We start from the raw sequence: 21,671 nt of genomic DNA, 5'->3' as shown, positions 1-21,671 counted from the left end.
ATTTATAGGTGAAGTCGACTTAGTAAATTAAATTGAAAAGGAAGGGAAAGGTATCACAGCCAATCTGTGGACAAAAGTACTCATATGACAGTTATTTAAGAACATTGAAAATATAAATAATGTAATTTGCTTACATTTTTTGTATTCTATTTTCTTTCCGGCCAAAAGGAGACATCGTTGTTATATTTTATAACATTACTGTAAATGTAAAAAATCATTTGGACCTGAATATATGCGCATAATTATTCAATTAGAATCGCCCCAAAATGCCTATAAAAAATAAAAGTCCTGCATTCAAAAACATCATGAATACATATTTTAATTTTCGGTGATTTCGACTGTTTTTTTTCTTGGTCACTCGTGCGTAATTAAGCAAACGTCCTAAATTTGGACGTGATAACATAGTCGACGCAGAGGAGTTGCATTAAAATGTATTCCTCATTATGAGAACCGGCTAATCTCATGAAATCGTTTTATTAAGTGTAGGAAATGACTAAAATTAGAATGATCAATAAAATATAGAATAACTACAATACCATTTTTAAAATCTTTCATGCAGAATATTTCTTTCCGTCATCTTTCCATTTTCAATCGGGTTCACGCGTACGTAATTACTCAAAGCCAAAGCGTGCACCTGGAGCCTGCGCGTTTCGGGGCCGGATTTCAATATAATGCGCATAACAACAATAAAGGCCAAGCAACTACACTCCCCTTTTCAACTTGGAGATGACCCTCAACAAACCTCCCTTCCATTCATATTTTTGTTCTTTTTCCACGGAGCCACAAAAAAAAGCAAAATCCTGGAAAGCAGAACAGCGAGAAGCGCCGCACCGCATGGCACGTCAACGCTCCTTCAAACAAACGCCAGGAAACTTTGCATAAAAGCAGCGAGGGGGACCCATAAAAAGGAGATAAATGATTCAACACGCCCCGCTGTTAGATAGTTCTGTAATGTTATGTATTGGACCGATGGAGTGGAATCAGTTGATGGTGCGAAAACGCTCGCTATTTAACGCCCCCCCCCCCTCTCCGCCCGCACAGTCCGGTCCCCCTGCCCCACGCCGCTCTCCACGAGGACAGATTCTGCTCCAAGCGTCCACATGCACGCATGACCACGTGTATTTCCAATTCCCTTGGCTGCTGTTTTGTCCCCGTTGTGCAATACGTGTGTTTTGAAATCAGAAGAGAGAATTAGGTGGCTATAAAAAGCAGACGAAACGGCTTTTAATAAGAATCATAATGTTAATACTTATTAGCGGGGAGCAGCGGAGACGCAGCTCGTCTGAATAGGTGACGACGTGTTCACACCGGCTGTAATCGCTGGCAGGCACGCTCTCAAATGTATTTATCCCCAATCAGCCGCTCACTCCGGCGGCGCGCGGCGCGCGGCGCGGCCCCCTTCTATGAGCGGAGAGGGGCTTTCAAGCAGATTAAACGCAGTCTTTTATTTCTTTTCACTTTCATCTCAGAGCCGAGCTCACATCGTGGCTCGCCCTGGGCGCAAAACATTCATGAGGGCTCTTTTTTTCCTCCATCCACTTTTCGCTCTCACAATTTTATTATATATATATTTTGAGGGGGGTGCGGGGGGTGTCGTCTCCAGATTTTAAATTGGTTTTATTTATTTGTCGAGTTGTTTGTTGTGCGTGTTCTGGAGGTTACATCACGGAATTATCCCAACACTAATCTGGAGTTCATTAAAAATGGCGGCTCAAGCTGCTAACCACATTACCGTCGTGTCATTCTCTTTTAATGACAGATCAGAGGGGTGGAAAGCGCTGCTGTGCAAAATATGGGTTCGGGGCCATTTGCGCTCCCAAATGTTATTGTTATTATTATTTTTTCGAATGGCCCCGAGGATTTCCTGTAAAATATAATTCACAAAATAATCATAACATTAAGCAGGAAACAAAAACATTTTACCATGCAGGAGAAACATTTTATGTTGCAGTTTTACAACACAAACACAAAGCACAGATGCAGGCCTGTTTAATCCCTGAAAATGACATGCGACTGGATTTTCCTCCGTGTGTAAAAAAAAAACAAAAACAAAACCAAATTGTGCGTAATGTAATTAATATTTTAGTTGTCTTTATTGCACAGCAGCACACTATATCGATTAAAAGGCGTTAAAATTTATTTTTACTCTCTAAAAATCATCTACTGTTTATGATTGAAAAACATATTCCATATATTGTCTTTATCAGGTTAAAAAAATGAATTAATATATTGGTTTATTTATGGCACTGACAACCGTAGTAGCTATTTACACCACAAATCTGAGACGTGAATTTATGCAGCACGCAAGTGCTTGAAAATGTGAAAAATTATTGTGATTTATTGGTCATGATATCAACTTCCCTGCACATCGAGAGACACGAAAAAAAGAATACAACATGAAATAAAAACGAAACTACAATTAGACTATCCATAAGAGTCTACATGTTTCACCTTTACTATACATATACATATATATATATATATATATATATAACATATTCAATAATGAAATAACTCATAATTTCCATTATTTAATTCTATTATTTTGCCGTGCACATTGTTTTTTTTTTTAAATATTGGCCGGTATATTTATATCACAGAAAGTCATCTTTTATTGTCATTGATATATTTACTGCTATTTGTTACTGTTACGATTATTTTTGCATGATGCACATCTGCCATACGCGCAAGTGACGCACGCGGCGACAGGCGATGGACACTCGAGCAAATCGCGGGATTAGCAAAGGTCCTCAGTCTAATTAAACAGATGCCAGGTGGGATTATTTCCCAGTTTGAGGGAGGGCAAGTGACAGAAAGGTGCGAGGGGTGGGCTGGGGAGCACACCGGCATGGTTGAAATTTAATTGGGGGGTGGTACAAACAAAGTATTATTTGATTGCGGGTTGTCCTTTTTACGCACAAGCTTCCCTTTTCTAAACGTCAACATTGGCTATATTTTGAATGAATGGAGAACGATGATGTGTGTGTGTGTGTGTGTGGTGGAGGGGAGTGGGCACATGCAGGGGTTTTGGTGGTTGGGGGGGGGGACTGGAGCGCACTTCAAACAAATCCATCTGGAACAGTGTGTGAGAGAGATTCAGTGAAAGTATGGGCGAGTTATTTAGCTATTAATAACGTTTTCTTTCCTCGGGCGCGGAGGAATCAGAGAGAGAGAGAAAGAGAGAGAGAGCACAACTTCATCCTCGCGAGCTATTTGGCTTGGCTGAGAACGGAGAGGGGAGAGCACCCAAATGGTGGGCAGAGATAACATACCCATCATAGCGCCGACCCCGCGCTGTGCTTCACTGCATTAAACTCGGATTAACCTCCCCTGGCCCCGCGCACACACTCAAGTCACTTCGCACTGGAATTTACATCGCACCATGCGGTGACACCAGACACCGAAAAATCATAATAATCACAACAACGACAGCAGAAGAAATAATAATAATAACAACAATAATCATAATAATATTTCTCCCTACACAAGACGATTCGATACATACAATAGATTGATGTAACGATTTTGAAACACAACGATGCGATGCAGTCCGATTTAGTGACTTTACGAGTAGATTCGATGTGGTATGGCTGTAGCTTTTGCCCATGTTTATTAACATGCAACAACTTGAAAAAGCTCTCCAAAGGCCGAACCATCCAATTTAATTTCATTCAAGGAAAGAACAAATCAGCAGCATCTTGAAACTGATTGATAGCTGCTGTTTGTCTTCCTTTTCAAGACGATTCGATCTGATTCGTCGATACACGGGATGCGATTTGATTCAGTCGTACAGAGATTTGAAATTGAAATTGTTCCATTCGGTTTGTCAAATGAAAACGATTTTTTTGATTCAAGACAAAATTTTACACCCAATACATGCACTGCTCAGTATTGAAAAAAAAAGAGATAGTACACAGTCAGAAATATTCCTTTTATATTCATTGTACATGAACATTATACATTAATATATAAACCCATACACCTGCATTTTTAAAGGTACAATGTGTTCAGTATATCAATATATTGTATACATTATTCATACATCGTGCAACATTTAAATATTCACACTAATCCATGAAATATTTCATTTTACCAGAAGTGAATGTATAGAATGTTGCAGTTCACTTTTTGAACGGAACTACAGAACTTCAGTCATAATTAAATCTATTCACACGCACCTTTACATTTTTCACTCCTTTCATATCGATAATTAAAGTTTCCAACCACGCCCAAATGCAAGAACTTTTTCTCACGTCAAATCACTGCTGCAATAATAAATATTCCTTTCAGCTAATTGTACCGTAACAGCTACCGATGACGATCATTAATATCTTTCTGACAATGGTAATCAAGCCTACGTTCTTATTTTGGATGTATCTACATTTACCAGTGCATAAACTAAAATGAAAAGATTGTAGTTTTGCTCTCATTTCTCATGTTTCTCATTTAAGCTTTAAATTAACAAAAAAAGTACATAATACATATTCTGTACTTCTCTTCATTCTTGCAGTTCCAATGTGATTAATGTGAGAAAGGGTGCTCTGTCTGTATCGTGGTTTCATTAATTGACGCCATAAGTAAGAGTTCAACATAGGGCATGTGGACCAAAAGTGGCGCCAACATGCGTATTTAGCCCGGCTCGCCGTGTGATTCGTAAACCCACTAAAACATCACGGATGACAAAAAATTCACAAATGCTCATGATGTATAAAAACAATCAACATTTCTTGGATAGTTGCACCATATCTATGTTCAATAAATGAGAATATAGTCTCGAGAGGACAGGTTTGTCCTTGCTTGAAATGGATGTGATTTTTTTTTTTTTTGTGGTGACAGCTGAACATATGCAATGACAGCTCTTTATTAAAACATTGTTTTGGAAAAAGTGTTAGTATGTTGAGTCCAGCAAAGCATAAAAATGAAAGGAGCACTCGTGAGAGGGGAAGTGGGGGTACAGGCTCAACGTACCCGGAGTGACATTTCAGCGTCAGCGGCTTAAGCATCGACAGCAATATATATCTAAAAAAATAAATAAAAAGAGGGGGGTGGGGGAGCAGGCTTGGATTCCTTCTGCGCTGCCATTTGACTTTGATCACATCACAAATATTCATGGGGGCACAAACACTCTGCTGCCATTATCCCGGCTGACAGTGATACCTCTCAAGGCTGTCTATTAATTAAAGTGGCACGCTTACCATGTGGGACGACGACTAGAAGAAGAAGAAGAAAAAAAAGGTTCCCCTCTCAATCTCTTGTGGTTTCTTTGCATGAAAAGAGCCAATCTTCCTTCCCTGGCTTCTTGTGGGAAATTTAAAAAGTGTACACAGAGGAAGACATGGGGATTTCTAGCTCATTTCTATAAAGAGCCTTTTATAATCCTTTCCTGCTTAATAACTTAAAGGGATTCAATTTCTCCCCTCGTCGACGGGGAGGGGAGGTGGCTTGTGATCGCGTATTGTCGGCAAGCACTTGAAGGTTAACACTTCTTGCTCCCAAAGAAGCACAACACAACACGTTTGTGTGATGTCACCAGCCTTATGATGTTAAAGAGCATCGTTTTATTTCCCAACCAAAATTCAATTCGCACACTCTGGATGGAGTAGTGTGTTTGGGGTCTTCACGCCATGTGAGACCAATTAAATAGGAAGTGACGCCCCCTCCAGGTATCCTGTCGCAAAACAAAATAAGCCTGTGTTTGATTTCCTTTCCAATTTTCACTAAATGCAAGATGAACTTCCCAACCTGCTCTTCTGGCCACAGTCCAAATATCCACAGTATTTGTCCTCGATAGGGATCCTAGCCCAGCTGACAGGCAGGGTACCAATCTCTGGGCACATATCGACGAACAACCACCCACATTCACACCTGTGAACAATTTAAAGTCTTCAGTGAACCGAACACGCTTGTTTTGGAATGTAAGAGGAAGCCGGAGTATACCGGGAGAAACATGCTAACACCACACAGGAAGCCCTGAGGCAAGATTCGAACCCAGAACCTCAGAACTGTGAGACAAACCTGCAAACCGCTTGGTCAACGCTACCTTTCAATCAAAACGGGGAGAGGAATTTCGTAATAAAAACCCTAAAAGGATGTTGCGATTTGCAAGCATTCCTTCACAGGTTTTATGAGTGTTTCTGTTCGGGATGGGCACCAAATGTGCAAATATATTTTTAAAACAGCACTGTTCAGCTTTTTGGTAAAACATTAAATCATACATGTGGAAACATTCAGTAGCGTGTTATTCTTAATTAATCAACAAACTGCCTTCATTAAGAGCACTTATTTTACTCTTTGTCATGGCAGAAATGTTTTTGGACCAATTCTTCTACCTCCAAATTATTTTTATTTTTTCAGCCATTAACATTACATCCTTAAAAGAATGCGACCCACTTTCAGCACTTTAGATGGGTCAATAATTTGCAAAAATAACGACACTCAAGCAGATTACTAACATCATGCACAAAATACAGCAGATCAGGACTGCACTTACATATCGATTCATTTAAAGTTTGCTTTTTTGGTACACCGAAAAGAGGTCCATGTGATGAATGTTTGTACAGCCCTAAAGAAAATACACACTATAACATTTATAACGACTCTGTCAGTAATTAATGCAATTTCTAGAATCACTCTCTTTTTTTTTTCATAATTTTTTTTTTGTAAATATTGGTCAATATAGATGATACATTATGAAAATTTGTGTGTATATTAGACATTTATATTAGACGGTGTATTTAGCATCACATTGGAAAAAAATTATATATAAGAAAAAAACAATAACAATACAAGCCCATTATATCAAGTTTTATTCTTCACACATCAAATTAAAAAAAACATGAACCATAAACTTTAAGTGGTGTTCAAAAATTAGCCAAGGTGAATTTATGTTCTTCTTCAGGTAACGTTCCCATTGCAACTGAATCAACAGCGCCTCTGCTGGCCACAGCCAACTAGTGTATACTATTAATCAACAATCAAACCCACATACATTTTAAATTCATCATAAGATTAATCAAAAGTTATTCCCAACCATTAAATCTGTCCTAAAATGTTCCTTGAACAGCGCTTCTATGTGGATAGATCGGCCACTGATGCAATAATCCATACACACTTGCAGTATCTGCTGAAGTACAATGCAAGACTTGTAACAAATGTCCTGCTTTTACAAAAATAATCAGGTTCCATTTTGATTGTCGCTGTCAAAGAGCTATGAATTCATCAACGTGCTTGTTATAGCGGGTTGCGAGGATTGCGTCACGCTGAGATCTGTTTCTAATATTTTGGGCAGCTTATTGAGGCCCCATGAGAGGGACATCATATTAGAAACAGCTCCGAGTATGATTCTGTCAGCTTCCCTGCCGCCAAGCCTTCCATCTCGCCTCCTCGGAGGCGTTTAATCGTCGGCCGCTTTGTTAGCGTTGATGTTTAATTGGCTGTGAGAAGATGAATGAGGCTGACAGGAATCAGCTGTCCACACGATCCCTTGTGGCTCCGACTCGGAAATCATAACCTGAGCGGCTTTTCCTCCCGCGAAACCGGCTCGTTGAACTTGTCACATCTAATTAGGGTGTTCAAGAGCGCTGGGAGCATCGGTGGGAAACAGTAGGCGGCATGTTTTGGGGCCAGCCAACAAGGCATTTTTGGGTCAGATGGTGGTGGGGAATGGAGGCAGGAGCCGGGAGGGCCGCGAGGTGGGGGTGGGGTGGGGTTGTTGAATTGGACCACAGTGGGCTTTTATTTAAAAGCTTTTCTCGTCCGCTTTACTGGCTTTTAGATCAATTACGGTTGTCAGGCGGCCAGCAGGCGAAGAGGGCAGCATGCATGCAGTGGAGCCTTGTTTTAATTGACTATTAAATTAATTAAAGCAGATGTCTATTAAAGACTTTTAACATCGGCCACATAGTTTAAAGGTGTAACGGAGTATGAATGGCTTACAGCCAAAATGACACTTTATTGCACAACAAGTATAATTTTTGGTCATTTTCTATACACTGAGAACAAAATGACACATTGCTTAGTTTTTTTTCTTCTTGCTATAATTGTAAAGCTGCACAATTTGGAAAAGTCAGCCTCGGAAGCCAGTTTCATTTAGCAACTTGTTAGGCATGTCTAACATGGGTAGACCCACAAAAAAAGCTTCAGGAAGCCACATTAGAGAAGTCGGCCATTTTCAATTGAAGCAAACATTTTTTGGGGTCCTTCAAAAATGAATTTGTCTCAGATATGTTGTCCATTTGCTCATAAATGTGAAGTATGTGCATGCATTCAACCGATGGACATCGATTGATTGCGAATACATTTTTGTCATAACGTGTGCGCATAGCATGGCAGCAAACGTTGGATTCAAGGTTCGGGAATTTTTGTTGTTATTAAATGTTTACAAAATGCTTACTTTGCTACTTGCCCTCCACTGACCCAAAATTATATAATAAAAAAAAGATTAAAACAGTGACAATTAAAAAAAACAGCAGGGTATTTGAATTCAGAATTAGTAATTGTCTATTTAGAGGGGGGAAAAAAATATGTACGCTATACAATGTGCCATGATCCAGGCATTTGACTATTCAAGTGTTGTGGGTTGCAGAGGTATTGCACCGTGTAAACGTTCAAGTGAGTGGGAGACCAAAAGGAAAAAAAAAAATCTTGCATCATCCGGTTGACAGATCGCGATGTCATTTGTTCAGGAGTCGGATGGTGTGTGATTTGCCCTCAAACTACAAATTCTTACAACTCAGCCCCACAAGGTCAGTGCACGTGATGAAGGCCACACCCAGGGGGGAAAAATAGCCACCCTCTTTTTGCTAAAACATATCATTTTCTTGAAAATTTGGGCTTGCTTTCTTGAGCAGTTTATGTTGGAAAAACACACACCAGTAGCATTGTCTTTCTTCTCCATTTCAAGAGGTTCCATTCTCTTTCCTTTTGTGGGTGAATGCTTTTTTTTTTCTTGTATTGCCATATGGAAAGAGAGAGTTGGAAAAAAAAAGGCTGTGTGATGTCTGACAGCCTCCTCTCACCATTGTTGTGCGCCGGGAGGAGAGAAAGAGGTGGGGAGGAAAGAAAAGGCCTTTCTGTTATTTTCTGTCTTGAATCTTGCATTCAGGCAAGTTGATGAACTCCTCCAAAAAGTTTATTAAGGGGACCAAAACAATAGGAACCAAAGCCTTTGGCTGCCGGGGCAGACAGTTTATAAACTAGCGGCCATTGTGCCTCAAAGGCAGATGCATGAATACTTTTGAATGGGGGCCTTCAAACTGACACGATAAGGCTGGACAGCAGCACTTTTTAAAAAGGGGACAGGCCGCTTCTGCTTTAGTTTAGAACCCTCTCTCTCTCTCTCTTTCTCTTTTGAGGGGTGTGGGGGTGTGGGGGGGGGTAACATTTTGCATTAATGTACATCTGCAAAGGAAGAGCAACAGGGACATGGGCACTGTCTCTCATGGTCACGTGGATGAAAAAAAAAATTTTTTTTTGGTTGGTCTAAATATTGTGACATAGTCAATCAAATATTCCTTCATGTGTGGATTATTTCTAAACACACAAGACAGGAGTAGAAATTGTAAAAAAAAAAAAAAAAGAAGATGAAATGAGTCAACCAATAATATGTGCGTAAATGGTAAAAACAATGAGAAATGAAAATACTCTATAATCGTTGAAACTCTCTTGGCACCAATATGTGTGTGGACCGATGTGATCCATTGGTCTCTGCAATTCCCTTGTCATGTCTTTTTTTTTTTTTAATACTGTATTGGTTAAGGACTAACACAGAAACTAAAAAGCACACCTTTACAAAACATGCAGTGTGCTCAAGTGGGCGCCTGTGTTGATATACTTCTGAAGGGGGCCAGCAGCCAAGACGATACATTCTTCGCCTCCTTTTGAGTGGACAATGGACTGTCAGTCTTGATCCTTCTTGCCTCCTCGTGTCCCTCCCCTCTGTAGCGTTTCCTTTGAGTCCTCTCGCTCTCTGGCTTGGTGCCTCCCAACTTCAGAGGGAGTCCGCTGATTTGTGACCCCGGCAACCCTGCTCTTAATCTGGCTAAAGAGGGGTGGCGGAGTGGTGTTAGGAGCCGGTTGGGGTGGGGGGGGCATCCCTCCGGAGGCTTTGGCGGGCCCCCGAATAGAGCGAGCCGGCTCTGGCAGGTGTCAACATTAGCAAACAATCGGCTGGCACTCCCATTGCCGCGCAGCCCAGCACCGCATTGGACCTCCACTCTGAAAAGAGCCACATAATGTGGGGGGAGGACAAGGGAGAGATTACACTCTAAGACAGCTATTAGCGGGGATGAGGCTTTTCTAAACAAACAAGAAGGAGAAGGCGATCAATACTGTGTTAGTTTACCAAGTGGAGTCATTACAGTGGCTTACTTTCTGCCCCATTGTCTTTCTCTCCACTTTCTCCCAGCATCTGTTGGCTGTATTGGCAATCCAATTTGCAACAAGGGAGCAGGCTTATTTCTTCAGTCTTGTGTCACTTGCGGTGGACATCACGCTCGCACACTTGTCCTTGTAATGAATCTTGATTGGGGAGTATTACCTCGACTGCGATCGCGCAGGCTGGCCTGCATTAGACTGCAGTGAGAGGAGGAAATGGCCCGAAGGAATGAGTTGACAACGAGCGGCTCTCGAGTGGATATGAGTCTTGACAAGAAGGACGACGCCTCCCCAAAGGCCATTTATTTACCTCTCATGGCTGATTCACCAGGAGAGACATGTGAAGGGGAGATGGCGTTTTAATGGGAGAAAACTAGAGAGGGAACGCTGGAAGGGAGCGCTTAGGAGATACTGTTTTGAACTGGAAGTGTCTGCTTGACGCTTTTAACCCAAAACTCACTGTGGGGGGGCCATATAGGATCACACACCTCTGGACCAGATATACAATAAAATGGCTATTTTAATAGCATGAATACAAAATACTGTACATGCACTTAATATATTTCCTTTTTGCTAATCCGTTTTCAATGCATGTCAAACAGATCCACTATCCTAAACCAACTACAAAGGTAGTTTGTAACAGACTAAATAACGGCCTACGATAGTGTTTTTGTCCCCAAAGTGCAAAGGGCTCGCTTGAATAATTATCATTCAAGGATGGCACAAAATTGCTGCGGAAGAAAGCAAACATTAAGTGCACGGTGGATGACTGTTTAGCACATTGGCCTCACATTGCAGAAGTACCGGGTTCGATTCCAGCTCCGGCCTCGCTGTGTGAAGTTTGCATGTTCTCCCCTGGCTTGCATGGGTTTTCTTTGGGTACTTGTTTCCTCCCACATTCCAAAAACATGCATGGCAGACTAATTGAACACTCCAAATTGTCCCTAGGTGTGAGTGTGAGCGCGGATGGTTGTCCGTCTCTGTGTGCCCTGCGATTGGCTGGCAACCAGTTCAGAGTGTACCCCGCCTACTGCCCGAAGACAACTAGGATAGGCACCAGCATGCCCGCGACCCTTGTGAGGATAAGCGGATCGGAAGATGGATGGATGGATTGTTTGGGTTTATGTATTCTAGAGTTAAGTTGGAGTAAGAAATATCCATTCTTTAAAAACAATAAAACAGCAGCTGATGTAGATACGTCGTTAGACTGCAATTACAAAAAAAAAAGCAGAACTGATTGACCTCATCACCACTAAAGACAATCATGAATATTGTTTAAAAAGACAGAGAACCTTCACAGCGTCAAATAAAAAAAGAAGACAAACAAATGTACAATATTATCTTGCATTTTTTGCTCTGAGGCACAACGCATTCTATCTTTTGACCATGTTTCCATTGCAGCCAACGAGCAATTTCTGTGATAAACACGATTTAATTCACCGTGTAATTCCGTAAATCACAGTCAGTCCGACCAACGAGGTATTTATCAGACGTGTTTGGTGGGTGACAGTCGACGTCAAGCGATGACAAACGCCTTTTTTGTTGTTGTTTTTGTTTTTGTTTTTTCTTTGAGGTGCGAAGATGATCTTCCCTGCTGGGAAGATGACTGTAAAGTTTTTGAATCCATAAAATCGGAAGCAAGAAGGATCATGCTTGTCTTTGACTTTAATAATGAGCGCCGCTTGACAGACAGAGAGGTCTATTTAATTTGTACGACATTTGTTATCGTGAAAGTGGCTGTTTGGGTGTAACGCGAAGCACATCAAAAGACGCTGGCATTAGATTTCCCCGCCTGTCTGAGGGAATCTTCTGGAGTAGTAATAATAAAAAATAATAAGCAGGACCTCTGGCGCAAATGCATGTTTGTCGTGCTGATTAAGCTGTCGTTATTCCGGCAAAATGGTAGATTTGGCGAAATTAGTCAGCGCCACGCCGGCTTTTATGATGTCCATGTTAAATCAGATGAGCCGGTCAGGAGGCACGTAATTTATTGAAAAGACGGCGCACTTTGCAAGCGATTCACCTCGCCGCCGAGGCTTGTCAAAGTCTTGACTGCTCACGCTGCATTCCAAACAGACAAAAGGCGTTTTGGGGCTAATTTTATTACAATACGGGAAGAGGGCCGCATAATGTGCAACAATAATTAGGTTTAGCACACACACCACCACCACCATGCTTCGCTAGTCTTTAAAAATGCCCATTAGCCTATGCTACTTAGCGCCAGAACATTTTCCATTTTATGCTCCTGATGGGCCACCATATTCATTTGTTTTAATTGGCCGTGCGCTAGAAAAAGACTGCAAACACGTTCGACCCCCCCCCCCCCATGAGTGTAGCCAATCACAAATGTGTTCAAATTGTCCAACAACTTTGCACTGTTTTGTCCTTCCCCCTGCACCCCCAATTTTCCCAAACTAATGGGCTTATTTCTGCATCATCACTCATTGCCTCCCCGGAGAATATGCGGCGCTGTGCCACATCTATTTGCAGCCAGCAAATCAGCTCCTCGCTGGGAACAAACATAAACATAAAATAATAATAATAATAATAATATGAATCAATTTTATTTACAAGCGCCTTTCAAAACACTCAAGGACATTTTACAGCCATGAACAAAAACAATAAAACCACACATAAAATTATAAATAATAAAAGAAGAGATGAATTAAAATTGAGTATGCAATTTTGAATCGGTGGTTTTTGAGAACTACCTTTTTGCTTTTTTTTTATCGCTTTCAAAGACATTCGTCTCCTCGTTTTATGGACATGCAGTGCTGAGTTGAATTTCTCAGTCAAACTTTGATAGCCAAAAATTCCCTGCCCAGAAATTGAGAATACCTACTTCAGGCACAGACAAAAAAAAAAGAAGAAGGTCCAGTGTGCATTCCTCTATACTCTTGAGAAATGCCCGCTTGATTTTTAAATTGTAATTTTGTATTGTAAGAAGCTCTTTTGGCCAGGTGACTGCAACTGTGAGACCTCCACAGGCAGCCACTTTTAAAAACTCCACTGTTAATTATTTTGCACTAGGTTTATAAAATTTGAAATATTTTATTAAAAAAGCAATTTTTCAGGAAATTACTTGTGGCACAATTTTAGTATAATAGCTTTTAATAATCTTTGAGGGAAAATGCATTTTGGGTTTTTATTCATGGTAAATCCAATTTTTGGTAAACACGTTTTTTTTTGTTGAAAAAAACAATTCTGGGCTAATTTCCCAAATATGCAAAATATGATGGAATGGGCTTAAAAATGTCATTACATTTTTTAAAAATCATATTTTACCATATCCATGAAACAAATGTGTGCCATGTATGAGGATTATTGGGCTGGCCGCCTTGCATTCAAGGTGTTCTGTACCACGAAGAGAAATTTATAGAATTTGATTAATTAACCAAATAACACCCCCCCCCCCGCCACTCCTCAAAAAAATAGAATAATGATTTTCATGATTTCAGAAGTGTTTTCATGATAATTAATTGCACCGGATGTCTTGAAATTATCTTTGCAGTAGATATATTTTTAAGGATGTGTGGAGGGTTGAACTTGTGCAATCGCTGTTCCGTTTGATTCCATTCCGTTTAGGATACATGTGATACCTTCTAATAAGATGGTGATTGCAAATAATTGAGGCTTAAAAAAGCTGAATTCAGATTTGAGTGGATGCAATGCTGGTTTATAGAACCAAATAGAATGCTTTCTTTATTGAATTGAGTGGAATTAGCATATATCCATCCCACAATTCAATTTTTTAAAACAATGCATATCTTTTCAAATGAGGATCAAACGTGAATAAATGCATATTGTACTCTTGTGAGTGGAACAGAAGGGAAAATGACTAAGCAGTCGCACTACAGTGCGAGCGCAGCGCTTCCGTAACAATAGAAAAGACAACGTTGTTTACAATGGCATCGCTGTGTACAAACAGCATTTTCCTCCGCGGTGGTGCTCAAATACTTTTTATTAGTTGGGTTGTAAATGAAAGAAAGAGAGAATCCCACCACCCTTCGAGGCCGTCACGTTTTCACACTTGGGCAGCGCCCAGGCATGGGGAGTCAATATGTCAGCGTTTATGGATGCCCTGCGGTGCTGCACAGGCCTGTCAGGCACCTATTCATGCTCTAATGGCCCCCCGAGGAGCTTGTCTCAGCGGGCTGAAAAGGCAGGGAGGCCCAGCGAACGGGGGGTGAGCGCCAACCGCTAGCGTGCGCTCTCATGGACGCGCCGCGCCTTCTTCCCACTGACAAGAGCCATAAAAGAGCATCGCTCAGGCTGCTCCTCACACTGCAACCCCCCCTCCCCCCTTCCCGCTTCGGACCCCAAACCCCAGAAACAGGGGGCTTTTCAATTGTTTGTTGTGAGAAGATTAGAGAGACTCCCATCGTTCTTACCTCTCTTCTTAAAGACAGACGAAAGAATGTACCACAGAAGAAAAGTTTGGACATTTTTGCTGTAAAAAGTCCTACTTTTGCTCATTTTAAAATGCAGATGTCGTTGTGATGAGAACAGGTGTGACAAGTGGCTGTCTGGTATTTTCAAAAATAATTAAAAAACAAAAGAAAAAAAACAATCACGCATAACCAGTCAATCCATTAAAAAATAGTTTGCGAAAGTACACGACCAATTCCAGTGTCCACCTATTTTTTCATAAATAATGTTCCATTTGCACTATTTAAGTCAAATTTTTTAGCCCAAATGATGCCTTTTGAAACAGTCACATTGGAATTTTGGTCCGTACGGCCTGATTGGAGGATATTTTTCACAAAAACCTGTCAGGCAGTTGGGAAAGGCTTTCCCTGATTAGCAGTCAAAATGAAAGCGTCAAAGAGATACATTGAGAAATAATTAAATTTACTGGTTTACTCTAATTACAATACGGGTATTGACTATAATTTCTCTTGGCAATATAAGACGAAAACGTTTCCCAAAAGGTAATTTTTTTTTCAGACAAAAACTCCAGTATCCATCATCAAATTTTCAAAAATCATGATCAAGTTGATGTGACCATTCTGAGCAGATTCAGTATTTTTACAGACTGTCATTCTAGGGAAATGTTTCTATGTCCAATAGTGCTGGCCGAGTATGATATTAAGTGATATTGATTAATTAATCAATCAAGCAATTAATTAATTAATTAATGTGACTCTTTATTAATCTCAAAACTTAGTATTTGTTCAGGCGGTACTCGTGTCGACTGTTTAGTATGCCCAGGTGTGACTATGAGCGCCAATGGTTGTTCGTTCGTGTGTGCCTTGCGATTGGCTGGCACCCACTTCAGGGTGTGCCCCGCCGACTGCCCAAAGACGGCTGGGATAGGCTAAAGCATGCCTGCGACCCTCCTGAGGATAAGCGGATTAGAAAATGGATGGATAGAGAGAATTTATTCAACTACCAAAACTCAACTACTCAAAACTACGATCATACCCGCATACCTATTGATCCTTGCATATTGAACAGTGTGTTCCTGGACACTCTATTCTTTTTATGTTGTACAAAATGATCTTGTAAATATCATGGAAAATTCTCATTCCATTCAGTACAATACTTAAAATAAAAGAAAAAGAGTAGAAGAAGAAAGCTATGACTGAGTTATATTAACAAAACTCCTTGCTTTACATTGAGCTTAGTCCCGCAGGAGCTGCTCTCGGCCACAGCTCACGCCCAGACACTCGCAAGTAGGCCCCACCACTTAAAAGCACATATCTCACAGATAGCCTACTACAATGCATCCAGTGTTTTTTGTACAGTTTATTTCTTTTAATTATGTGGGAGATGTATAATTATTTAAAATATATATTTTTTGTATATGGCCTTTTTAAATGATGGCTTTTGACCTATTGCATGTGTGTTCACAGTTTGAAGAAAAAGTTGTTTCAACTGAACTCTTTTAAATAGTTGAGCACTTTTGAAACAAGACAAGGTAGAGATAGTTTTTGTTGTTGTTGTTGTCTTCCCTCCCGCTAAAAGATAACCGCGGGAGGTTCTTCATGGCGAAAATTGTCTTTCAAAGTATCGCGTTTATCGCCGATCTCGTCGCCGTGGCGCAAAGTCGCTATCTGCGATGCATCGTGCCGTCCCCTTCACTCTGCGGCACCCCCTTTGGGATGACGTGCCTTCGCCGACGATGCCATTCTCCCAAAAATGCAAATTGGGGAAGTTGTTAGTTATTTGATGTTGATTCACCCCCACCGCCATTCACCGCCAATGCCGCCTCCCCAAACCTCACGCCCCCAAAACATCCCACAGTGTTGTGTGCTTGAATCGCATGCAGTCCTGAGGACAGGCGGGCCTGTTTATATGCAGGCCCGAAGCAGCAGAGACAGCACAGAGACAGATGCATGTCACAGATAGCAGATCCCATCGCTTATCTGGTGCCTGTTTGCATAATTAGGCCTTTTGATATTCACCACCCCCCCCACCCCTTGACTGACAAAAAGTATAATTGCGGTATCAGGCACGACAAAAGGTAGGCACAAAAATAAACAAGCCAACATAAAAAGGGAGAGAAAAGACGCCATGTTATTTTTGTCCTGTGGGATACGAGGCAGGAAGAAAACATTTTGAGCTAAATCTGCTGTCAGTCACAGTCAACTGGTGTGACTCGGAGCTCACAGGATGGTCTTGTGAATGCCTGCAAAACACACACACACACACACACACACACACACACACACAGAGTGCAAGGCCTCGTCGTAATTATGCTGGAACTAATATGCTTTTCAAAATGAGCCATTATGAGCTAATGCCGCGCTGCCAAAGCCCTGTCTGTTTTTGTCCCCACGTTTCGGATAGTGCGCAAAAGGTGCGGCTGATATACTGAGGACATGGCGGCTTGGCGAACAAGGAGTTTTTTTTTTAATTCACAGGTGTACTCGAGATGAAGCCTCTGGCACAAGCTTGTTTTTTCATGTATTTCAACAACATGTTTTTCTTGTTTTTTTTTCTCTCTCTCATCTCAGCATACCCAAATTTAGGTTGTAATTACAGGTGTGCCTGCAAAATCCAACAAAGGTTGTAAAGAAAAAAATCCATCTTATGAAGATGATACTAATCAAACAACAAAAGCTGCATTGTGAGCAAAAGCAGTCTGTTTTTCAGTGCATTTCCCCCTTTATGAGGTTCCTTTGGTTTTAATAAGCAACCTTGAAGTCGCCAATTAAGGCCATTGAAGAAACACTTAAACAGAAATATTTGGATATGATCCAAAATACCTGCCACTTTGGTTCATTTTTATCAAATTCAAGTTAATTTTTTCCCTTGGTGATTTTTGTTGCTCAGGTCTAATTAAGCAATTGCTAAATTATGAAATGCTATTTTACAATTACTAAACAACAAACGCAAAATTTTGATCAAAAGCACCTGGAACATTTCGGACGATTTCAACTTCGCAGCTTTCGTCAATCAAGTTATTCTATTTCCCCCTTTAGCGATTCGTATGGATTTGTAAAAGAACAAAAGTCGCAACCCCCTGTCCCCTCCATGTCATTCATTTGCTCTAATTAACCACCTAATAATTGCTTCTAGATGGTTATGGCGCAATGTCACACCGTTTGTTGCGGTGCATTCTGATATGCTCGAAGTTAAAAGAAACCTTCATTCATTCACTCATCTTCCGAACCGCTTGATCCTCACTAGGGTCACGGGGGGTGCTGGAGCCTATCCCAGATGTCTTCGGGTAGTAGGCGGGGGACACCCTGAATCGGTTGCCAGCCAATCGCAGGGCACACAGAGACGAACAACCATCCACGCTCACACTCACACCTAGGGACCATTTAGAGTGTTCAATTAGCGTGCCACGCATGTTTTTGGAATGTGGGAGGAAACCGGAGCACCCGGAGAAAACCCACACAGGCTCGGGGAGAACATGCAAACTCCACACAGGGAGGCCGGAGCTGGAATCGAACCCGGTACCTCTGCACTGTGAATCCGACGTGCTAACCACTGGACTACCGGGTCGCCTGTTAAAAGAAACCCAACCAGTGAAATGAACTGACCAGTCCGTTGACCATACTGACTCGAAACCAGAGGTGTGTAAACAGCCCCAAAGTTCCTGGTTCAATCCTGATGGTCAAAGAACTGTACTTTCAATCTAGTTGGTGACCATAAATGCAGGTCTGAGTTATCAAAGCTGATCTCTTGATATGGTTCCTGGTTTTATTCTGGGGAGAAAAAAAGTTAAAATGGTCAGAAACCATCCCTACTGCAGGCTGTAAAATTAGGTAAGTTTTGGGTTGTAGATAAATGACTTGGGAACTCACTTTCGACCCAGGTTCGTATGATAGATGATCTGACATTTCATAGTTCCTTGAGATGAAATACACATTGTCTCTACACTTGCAGAATGGGATGAGAGCCAATGGAATAGTAAAATAAATAAATGAATAGAAAATCAGGCTTTGTAAAAAAAAAAAGATGAGTTTTGATTGACACAGTTATGGAATAACACTACATCATTCTGAGAGCTGATTCAACTATTGTGGTGTGTCAGAGGGTGTTTTGGAGTTTGAGGAATCGAAGATGATGAGAATCCCATCTGGAGTGTGAGGAGACTGGGGTGGGTGGGGGGTAGGGGAATCCGCGGGGGCTCCTTTAAACGTCAAGTTCACCTTCAAACTAGAGGAACTAGCAAACCCAATCTTTCAAAAAGACTCCGACTGAGCTTAAAAGCCCAATTAAAATGAAACGTGGCACTGCACATATTGTTGGACCTTGTTCACTGTTTTGTCCACATGAATCCTTAATTCAATTCAGAAAATTGGGATACTGCATGTGGACGACCTCATTTTATTTTGCCCCAAGTTCTGCAAATGATCCTTTTTAAACAAGCTTTGCTGCGCGATTCTCACTGAAACCGTGAAGAGACACAAATATCACCCCCTCATCCCCCGCAAGCCCCCACAATGTAATACCAGAAAATAAAAACAATAAAAAGTGTTTTAATAACGCTATGTTGATCGAGGAGTGTAATCTTGAGTCCTGGGTTGCAAACGCAGTTTAATGGCAGTTGTTCAACTTCATGCAACACAGGAGTGAAGCACTTCTCAGCGACAATGTGTGTTAAAGAAAAAAAAAATGCAGACACTGCCGTTGACAACTTTCTGTAAGAAATAACACGTTTGACATAATTTTAAGACACTGCTTCGTGAGCAGTAGTTTTAATTAGCTCACACATGTGTCTTTTTCATCAATTTCCCTATACACCAGCTGTAAATGCTTTATTACACCACATGTGATTTGTAACAACCACTTCCCTTATCCTTACATTCTTAATGTAGCTCCAAGTCAATTCTCTGTCTTAATCAAGCATTTAGCAAAACAAAGAGTTGACCGGGATTAGAAATCAATGTTTGGCGACGGTTGGGGGATGGGGGCAGGGCGGTAAACCTACAGGGGCCCCCTGTAGGTTTAGAAAAGCGCTGTGCAGTAATCATGCCCACTGGATGGTGCATAATTAGATTCTAATTGGACTTCATGTAAGTAACGACAGACGCTAGAGAGGTTTATCAATATCCAATGAACCCTTTGAGCGCTGGTATTATGTGAACGTCTAATCGGTATGTACCTTTTTGTTGCACAGCGGACCATTAACGGATAGGTCTCGACACCCCCCGTGGGAGTCTTGTTTGCTCGCTTATGGGATGATTCCCACCGGTGAATGAGGGTAGAGCTCCAAAACAAAACGCAAGACGTGATTTTAAAATGTTGTCATTAGCTGTTAAACACACTGAAAAAGGGAGGCGTTGTGGCCTGCAGACGTCCTGTCGTAACAGCAGTAGCCGGTTCGCTGGCATTATCTCATTGTACTGTATTGCCAGTTGTGACCACCGCAAAGGAAATTTGTCACGTAGCAAGGTGGTGGTGGACCTATGTATCTCCAAACTGACTTTGAGTTTTTATGTGAAATACCATTACAAAAAATATATATATAATTTTGAATTTAAAAAAAATCCCTAAAAAAATTAGTCCTATCCCAGCTGTCTTCGGGCAGTAGGTGGGGGACACCCTGAACCTGATGCCAGCCAATCGCAGGGCACACAGAGACGAACAACCATCTGCGCTCACATTCACATCCGGGTACAATTTAGAATGTTCAATCAGCCTGCCATGCAAGTTTTTGAAAGAACACGAAGTAAATTACGAAATATGGACATTTTACATGCTTTTCATTGGACAGTCATGGCTTGTTCCCTAAAAAAAAACAAATAGCACTGTGAGAGCACATACAGACCTTTCACTCACTCATAGTCGTTACCCGACAGTTACAGTACACAAAGAAAACTATTTTTTTTGTCATTTTTCCAGATTAAAAAAGCAAAAAACATCAACATATTGAAATACATGCTTTTCACTGGACAGTGACATTTTTCTAACTAAAAAACAAGCAACATAACTCCAGGAGCGCATCCAATATTTCATCTAAAATTATTATTATTATTATTATTATTATCTAAAATCCTTCAACCAAGGCTTTGACAGTTACGATACAACAAATCAACACATTTGAGGTGTTTTTCTGATCAAAACTCCAAACTCGCATCATTTGGAGATGCATGCTTATCTTTGGCCTTTAACATTTAGACTCCCATCCTGGTCCCAAAAGGAACTTTGAGAGCGCATACAACAATTGTTTTTGTTATTTTTCAGCTGAAAACACTTCGTTCCAAAAATCTTGGACATACATGGACAGCGACCTCCTGCTACCCCACAATAAATAAATAAATAAATAAATAAATAAATAAATACATACATACATACATAAATTGGGTCAATGGAACTTTTTTTCACTTTATTACCAAGGCCTTGGCTGGGAGTCCATTCTTACTTTCACATGCAGTCCCAGCTGGGGGCTGCATGCGTGATGTGTGTGGGTGTGTAGCGTGTTCCCGTTCCCCTCCGTCCTCATTACAGACAGGCCTGTTGACCTTGCGCTTGTGCTTCATGTTTAAGAGCAGATGTGTTGGCTCTGAAGGGCTTAATGGAGAGCCGCCGTACATGCTATCAGCTGTCGAGGGTTATCAGTCATTAGCCCGGTGTAAGGCTGAATGTGACACCGGGGGCCCGCTGCAGGTTCCCCGCAAAGTAAAGTCTCAAAAAAGACAAAGGATGTGAGGAGACTTGGGTTTTTTTCTTGAAGTCCCCCCCCCGGGTCCGCATCGACGACGTGTCCCCCCGGTAGGACGTCGGGGTGACTTTGGAAAGCGATCCGGGCCCGGTCTCAAGTGTCGTCACGGCAACTTAGCGAGCCGACGGATGTACGCATCCTCATAAAAACCAACAAAAGGATACGCGGTGTATGT

The 21,671-nt window shown here is 41.3% G+C and overlaps 2 protein-coding genes and 1 long non-coding RNA gene across 6 annotated transcripts in view; 2 read left to right on the top strand and 1 right to left on the bottom strand.

Moving 5' to 3' along the window:
• The window catches only part of prxl2b (peroxiredoxin like 2B), a 260,615-nt gene that overhangs the window by 60,143 nt on the left and 178,801 nt on the right, over positions 1–21,671 (top strand). The gene's annotated exons all lie outside the window — the stretch shown is intronic.
• Positions 1–21,671, top strand: part of pax7a (paired box 7a) — a 61,181-nt gene that overhangs the window by 4,347 nt on the left and 35,163 nt on the right. The gene's annotated exons all lie outside the window — the stretch shown is intronic.
• On the bottom strand, positions 17,639–20,294 carry LOC127607442 (uncharacterized). Its single transcript, XR_007964077.1, has 2 exons — positions 18,347–20,294; positions 17,639–17,965 (listed from the first exon to the last, which is right to left on the bottom strand). It is a non-coding gene; the product is annotated as an uncharacterized LOC127607442 (long non-coding RNA).

The sequence above is a fragment of the Hippocampus zosterae genome, chromosome 9, assembly GCF_025434085.1.
Source record: "Hippocampus zosterae strain Florida chromosome 9, ASM2543408v3, whole genome shotgun sequence".
NCBI classification, from domain to species: domain Eukaryota; kingdom Metazoa; phylum Chordata; class Actinopteri; order Syngnathiformes; family Syngnathidae; genus Hippocampus; species Hippocampus zosterae.
This window is presented reverse-complemented; position numbering and strand designations above follow the sequence as displayed.